General features: G+C 44.9%; 1 protein-coding gene and 1 long non-coding RNA gene across 3 annotated transcripts in view; one reads left to right on the top strand and one right to left on the bottom strand.

The window, feature by feature from the left end:
- Positions 1–1,759, top strand: part of skia (SKI proto-oncogene a) — a 44,509-nt gene extending 42,750 nt beyond the window's left edge. For both annotated transcript variants that reach the window (XM_035521959.2, XM_035521960.2), the window contains exon 7: positions 1–1,759. This exon is cut by the window's left edge and continues 2,423 nt beyond it. The gene's annotated coding sequence lies outside the window, so the exon portion shown is untranslated.
- A 4,028-nt stretch (positions 1,760–5,787) lies between these two features.
- LOC118240692 (uncharacterized) overlaps positions 5,788–7,500 on the bottom strand; it is a 25,376-nt gene continuing 23,663 nt past the window's right edge. The window contains exon 3 of the long non-coding RNA XR_004775566.2: positions 5,788–6,156. This is a non-coding gene — a long non-coding RNA (uncharacterized LOC118240692). The remainder of the gene's footprint in view (positions 6,157–7,500) is intronic.

The following is a 7,500-nucleotide window of genomic DNA, read 5'->3' as shown; positions in this document are numbered from 1 at the left end:
TGTCATTTTTTATGTTGTGTTATGTAATGTACAGCAAATCTGTCTTTTTAAACAAAGCCTCTCTAAACAAAATTTCAAAATAAGAGTTGAACTAGTATGTATCAGCACATGTACACACACACACACACACACACACACACACACACACACACACACACACAACACTCTTAGGCTAAAAGCAAATTCAGTGTGCATATTTAATGCTGGTTAACCTTTAAGTGCCTGTAGGCTGGCTCTTAGGTTCCAGACGTGGAGGAAGACGTAGAGGAAGTACGTGTTATGGTGGCGCTCCACAGACAGTGGGACTCTTATCAATACAGCTGTCTCTCGGCAACAGCAGCCAGTCCCATTCACACTGGGGGTGGTTCTGAGGTGCATTTCTTTGCACATCTACACACCCCCTTCTTTTCTAAGAATGAACTTTACCCCCATTGGTTAAATGTAAACTGCAGCTCCTTTGAAAGATTTTGATGCCATTTTTTTGTCAGTATTTCTTTGATATTTCGGTTTATTCCAATAAATAAATAAATTTGCCTTGCAAAATTCATTGCACCAAATGCCACTGGAAATATTCATGCATTTCGATTTGAGCTTTTTAATCATTTGCAAATATTCTTATCAAGACATGTATGTCAAATATTTTTCCTCTTTTTTAGGAATGATCAAACCCATAAAATATACTAAAGTGACATATATACATTAGAGTGTGTTGTAGGGGTGAGGAAGACTCCTCTTCCTCAGGACTATAAAAAAAAGTACAGTGGGCGCCAAAGCAAAGCCCCACTGAGACAGGAGAGACCAGCTGTCAGGGGAGACCAGCTGTCAGGAGAGACGGGCTGTGCGGTTTTGTATGTTGCGCTGTGGGCTTTTATTTTGTATTTGTTTTTCACTCTGATTGTACTTCACTTTTGTGGGTTTTTACAAAAAACAAAAAGGGAGAATTTCACAAAGAATTTTGGTGCTCCCAAAAAATGCTGAAAATGTGCATATTTCTAAAAAAAAAACCACACAAAGAAAGCCATTTTTTGCTGATCTAAGAGATTAACAGAGCAATAACAGTACATGTTCTAGATAAGCAGACTTAGATGGTGTAAGAATTAAACAAATACAGATTCATCAGTGTAAATATGTTTTTTATTTACAATATTGTATTATAAATTTATCTTGTTACCATTTTTTTCTCAGAAAAAAATATACAATAGCTGTCTTGTTTTGAATGGAGTGCGTTAGCTGAAAGAAAAGGTGTGAGCAGTTCTTGTAGTGCGCTTGGCTGTCCTGTTTGTGAACATGTGCCCTCTGTGCAATGTTTTCACTGCTCTTTGATTCTGTTTTTTATTTCAAGTGGAATCTGTATAAAGGACTTTTACTTTCCGAGTCGTCAGTGTTATTACAGAATTCTCATTTTGACTCCGGCCACATCCACGCATGTCGCCACCCCCGTCGAAAACGCGTGTTTCACCAGCCTCCGCTTAGCACTGCTGCTGAAACCTTTTGCTTTTACGACACTCCTGGTACAAAGTTTTTCTTCTTTATTATTGCAGCAGACACAATATGACCAAAAACATCTTCCTCTTTAACCTACGCCGTTTCAATTCCTCCCTCCCTCTCTCCCTCCCTCCCTCCCTCTCTCTCTCCCTCTCTCTCTGCATATAGACTGTAAGATAAAGGACTCTATGAGGTTGCGTTTGCTTATTAAGCACAGTGAGCGAAATGTACAGTGTATAGATGCATAATCAGAAATAAAGTTGTTTGTCCAAAAGTGTTGAGACGTGTGACATCTTTGTGTGAGTGTGGCAATCAAGAGCAGCACACTTATGGTTCTAACTGTGCCACAATTAGCTATACAATTATTTTGAAATAGTAATTATTATTTGAAATATAATGTTTTCTATGTTGTGGCTATCAAAAATACTGAAATTCTGTTTATTGCAAAAACAGTAATGAATATTCTATGAATAGTTGTATTGTGAAGTCAGTCATAGTCATTAATGCTTTAAAATTAAAGCATTAAGGGGCGCAGTGAGTCCAGGATGGGGCGTGGTAGGTCTTATACTTTATTCAGCTACATCTCTGAGCAGAAACTAATTCATATTTTCACTTATGGCATCTACTTTTTTGTTTAATTACTGTTGGAGTAGGAGGCGTCTCGCCTGCAGGGAGACAAAGAGGACAGACAGACAGACAGATAGACAGACACACACACACACACACAGACAGACAGACAGACAGACACACACACAGACAGACAGAACGACAGACAGACAGCCATTACCCCCACAGTCACGACCCATCTGGATCTATAACTATTATTTGAAATATAATGTTTTCTATGATGTGGCTATCAAAAATACTGAAATTCAGTTTATTGCAAAAACTGATGAATATTCTATAAATAGTTGTAGTGTAAAGTCAGTCATCAATGCTTCAAAATACACCAACACACTACTCTCATTATGACTGACATACAGTACCCCCTGACCCCTGACCCCTGACCCCTGGACATGGGCTGCACACAACAACAAACCATTAAATAAACTATGACGTCATTTCTTTCTGGCAGTAACAGAAGGCTGATGCCAACCTGACGCTGGCGTGTTCGTGGTCACGCGGCCCCTGCGAGGGAACGGCAGCTCTGCCAAGCTGAAATGTACAAAAGAAAAAGACCAATAACCTTTCTTAAGTATGTTAGGCTAGTTATGTCATCAGCTACCTCTGATTAAATATTAACAGTTTAAAATCCAGATTAAAATACAGACTCCCCAACCTGTCGGGAAGAGTGATCCCAGCTCCTCAAAGTCTGAGTCACTGTGTTAAAGAGTGAGTCACTGTGTTAAAGAGTGAGTCACTGTTAAAGAGTGAGTCACTGTGTTAAAGAATGAATAACGGTGTTAGTGTGTGTAACTGTCACAGTGTGAGTAACTGTGTTAAAGTGAGAGTAACTGTGTTAGTGGAGTAACTGTGTTTGTGTGAGTAACTCTGTGTTAGTGTGAGTGTGTTAGTGTGAGTAACGGTGTTCGTGTGAATAACTGTGTTAGTATGTGTGTTAGTGTGAGTAACTCTCTGTTAGTGTCAGTAACTCTGCATTAATCCTGGGTCTTAATGCAGAGTGCGTACAATTCATTTACTCGTAGTGATATTAGATAATGCCTGCTGCACCTGATGTAAGTGTGAGGATGTGTGCGTGTGTGTATGTGCGTGCATGTGTGTGTGTGTGTGTGTGTGTGTGTGTGTGTGTGTGTGTGCGTGCGTGTGTGCGTTTGTGTGTGGAGCAATTTAGGAGCTGTGATGCTCTTGGGATTGGGGTTAGAGGTTAGAGATCAAATCATTGGTTGTCCACTTCTGAATGTACCACAGCATAAAGGCTGACCTGCTCCAATGATCCCTGCATCTCCTCCAGGATAAACACAGACCTGCTCCAATGATCCCTGCATCTCCTCCAGGATAAAGGCAGACCTGCTCCAACTATCCCTGCATCTTCTCCAGGATAAAGGCAGACCTGCTCCAACTATCCCTGCATCTCCTCCAGGATAAACACAGACCTGCTCCAACTATCCCTGCATATCCTCCAGGATAAACACAGACCTGCTCCAATGATCCCTGCATCTCCTCCAGGATAAACACAGACCTGCTCCAATGATCCCTGCATCTCCTCCAGGATAAAGGCAGACCTGCTCCAACTATCCCTGCATCTTCTCCAGGATAAAGGCAGACCTGCTCCAACTATCCCTGCATCTCCTCCAGGATAAACACAGACCTGCTCCAACTATCCCTGCATATCCTCCAGGATAAACACAGACCTGCTCCAACTATCCCTGCATCTCCTCCAGGATAAACACAGACCTGCTCCAATGATCCCTGCAACTCCTCCAGGATAAAGGCAGACCTGCTCCAACTATCCCTGCATCTCCTCCAGGATAAAGGCAGACCTGCTCCAACTATCCCTGCATCTCCTCCAGGATAAACACAGACCTGCTCCACCTATCCCTGCATCTCCTCCAAGATAAACACAGACCTGCTCCAACTATCCCTGCATCTCCTCCAGGATAAACACAGACCTGCTCCAACTATCCCTGCATCTCCTCCAGGATAAACACAGACCTGCTCCAATGATCCCTGCAACTCCTCCAGGATAAAGGCAGACCTGCTCCAACTATCCCTGCATCTCCTCCAGGATAAAGGCAGACCTGCTCCAACTATCCCTGCATCTCCTCCAGTATAAACACAGACCTGCTCCACCTATCCCTGCATCTCCTCCAGGATAAACACAGACCTGCTCCACCTATCCCTGCATCTCCTCCAAGATAAACACAGACCTGCTCCAACTATCCCTGCATCTCCTCCAGGATAAACACAGACCTGCTCCAACTATCCCTGCATCTCCTCCAGGATAAACACAGACCTGCTCCAATGATCCCTGCAACTCCTCCAGGATAAAGGCAGACCTGCTCCAACTATCCCTGCATCTCCTCCAGGATAAAGGCAGACCTGCTCCAACTATCCCTGCATCTCCTCCAGTATAAACACAGACCTGCTCCACCTATCCCTGCATCTCCTCCAGGATAAAGGCAGACCTGCTCCAACGATCCCTGCATCTCCTCCAGGATAGAGTGGCAGCGATCTGCTCCACTCACCCCACACAAAGTCAGCGTAGTCGCAGCAGACAGTCCTATCTACATTCTTCCACAGCCTGAGCAGCGGTGAGCTCAGATCACAGAAGCCAGCCTTGGCTGTGTAGCTGGAGGCTATGCTGGTACTGAGATGCATTCAGAGCTGTAATAACAGAGAGAGTCTGACTCAGAGGTGATGAACGCTCATCATCTAGACAAGTTTAAACAGCCTCACCCCTAATTAACAGTACAGGAAGCTCTGTGCCATCGATATGCCCTGGAGAGCAGGGGAAAACCTGCTTTTCAGCTCTATGTGTGTGTGTGTGTGTGTCAGTCTCTTCTCTTGATAAGGTCTTCGGGTTTACTTGTTAGTCTTTCCAGTCATTCCCCATTCATCTCGACACTAATAATCAGCTCCATGTCTGGGCCAGCCTGCTCTCACATGCTACAGTGTTCTCAGTGCCTGGGATCATATTGTGGGTAGGGTGCATTGTGGGTAGGGTGCATTGTTTTTCACTTAAAATATTGAATTATGCAAGAGCTTCTGTTAAAGGGGCAGGCAGTTCAGCACAGATGAAGAGTGGCACAGAGGAAGAGGAGGGGTTTAGGGGTTAGGAGCAGAGATGTGTCTTACATAACACGTAGTGTGGAGATCAGTTCCAGAGCTCCCACTGCCATGTGGGAGCAGAGTGAGGAGACAGAACTGAAACATTGGAGGTGTACTGAATTTTATCAATAGAGCATACAGAGATGGGGAGAGAGAGGGAGAAAGAGGGAGAAAGAGGGAGAGAGAGAGAGAGAGAGAGAGAGAGAGAGAGAGAGAGAGAGGAGAGAGAGGGAGAGAGAGAGAGAGAGAGAGAGAGAGAGAGAGAGAGAGAAAGAGAGGAGAGAGAGAGGGAGAGGGAGAGAGAGAGAGAGGGAGAGAGAGAAAGAGAGGAGAGAGAGGGAGAGGGAGAGAGAGAGAGAGGGGGAGGGAGAGGGAGAGAGAGAGAGGGAGAGAGAGAGAGAGAGAGGGAGAGAGGAGACAGGGCTGAAAGTATAAACGAGAACTGAGGGAGAGTGAGTGAGGGAAAACTGAGAGGGTGAGAGAATGAGGAGATCTGACCTGAACTGGAAGAGAAGAAGAGACATCTAGTGAGACGGAGGGGGCAGGACACACAGACTTCCTCAACAGTGCAAGACGTTTATTAACATTACACACATACCACACAGGTGGCACTCACACATAACATCTACAGTACACATGACTATACATTTAACATTAAATGAAGAACACATACACTTTAACAAGGGACTACACACACTAACGTTACAGAGATAGACATTAACACAAACGTAGCGACAATGACCAGCAAGGGAGCACACACTGACAGGGGTTTAAATACATACAAACACCGAACACTAAATCCTGTGCAGGTGTATGCTGTCCCAGGGGGGACGTGGTTATGAATAATACACGTGAGTCCCCCTGCACACAGCAGGCCGTACCACTGACGCTGGCGTGTTCGTGGTCACGCGGCCCCTGCGAGGGAACGGCAGCTCTGCCAAGCTGAAATGTACAAAAGAAAAAGACCAATAACCTTTCTTAAGTATGTTAGGCTAGTTATGTCATCAGCTACCTCTGATTAAATATTAACAGTTTAAAATCCAGATTAAAATACAGACTCCCCAACCTGTCGGGAAGAGTGATCCCAGCTCCTCAAAGTCTGAGTCACTGTGTTAAAGAGTGAGTCACTGTGTTAAAGAATGAATAACGGTGTTAGTGTGTGTAACTGTCACAGTGTGAGTAACTGTGTTAAAGTGGTAGTAACTCTGTGTTAGTGTGAGTAACTCTGTGTTAAAGTGTAACTGTTAAACAAAAAAGTAGATGCTGTAAGTAAAAACATGAATTATTGTTTCTGCTCAGAGATGTACCCACCCCTCCCATCCTGAACCCCCGCGCCCATCCTGATACACCATAGTAGAGTGAGAGTGAGCAGAGTGAGCAAAGTGATCAGAGTGAACAGAGTGAGCTGAGTGAGCAGTGTGACCAGAGTGAGCAGAGTGAATAGAGTGAGCAGTATGAAAAGAATGAAAGTGAGCAGAGTGAACAGAGTGAGGAAAGTGAGCAGAGTGAGCAGAGTAAACAGTGTGACCAGAGTGACCATAGTGAATCGAGTGAGAAGTGTGAACAGAGTGAGTAGAGTGAGCAGAGTGAACAGAGGGAGCAGATTATAGATGGCTGTTCCTGCCACACCTGAAGGCAGAAGGCAGTAAGGGCTCTGGAACTTCACATCATGTCTGTGACTATGTGAATCTTTTACCTTGACCAGACGGGTGGAGTTGATTCCCTGACTGTGCTTGTGTGGATGGGTGGAGCTGTGGTAAGGAGGTCTGCGGTGAGGAGGTCTGTGGTAAGGAGGTCTTCAGTGAGGTCTGTGGTGAAAAGGTTTGTATTGCCGTCTGTGGTGAGGAGGTCTGTGTTAAGGAGGTCTGTGGTGAGGAGGTCTGTATTAAGGAGGGCTATGGTGAGGAGAGCTGTACTGAGGAGGTCTGTAGTGAGGAGGTCTGTATTAAGGAGGTCTGTGGTGAGGAGAGCTGTACTGAGGAGGTCTGTAGTGAGGAGGTCTGTGTTAAGGAGGTCTGTGGTGAGGAGGTCTGTGTTAAGGAGGTCTGTAGTGAGGAGGTCTGTATTAAGGAGGGCTATGGTGAGGAGAGCTGTACTGAGGAGGTCTGTGGTGAGGAGGTCTGTGTTAAGGAGGTCTGTAGTGAGGAGGTCTGTGTTAAGGAGATCTGTGGTGAGGTTTTCACTAAAGGTGCATGATGCTCCATTAAGCTGATTTGAACCAATCAATAGTTACCAAAGACAGAAAGTACAAAAACAAGTTCTGTTACACTGGAGGACTGCCAAGAC

This window comes from Electrophorus electricus, chromosome 25 (assembly GCF_041902795.1).
Source record: "Electrophorus electricus isolate QZ-2024a chromosome 25, ASM4190279v1, whole genome shotgun sequence".
Classification (NCBI taxonomy): Eukaryota; Metazoa; Chordata; class Actinopteri; order Gymnotiformes; family Gymnotidae; genus Electrophorus; species Electrophorus electricus.
This window is presented reverse-complemented; position numbering and strand designations above follow the sequence as displayed.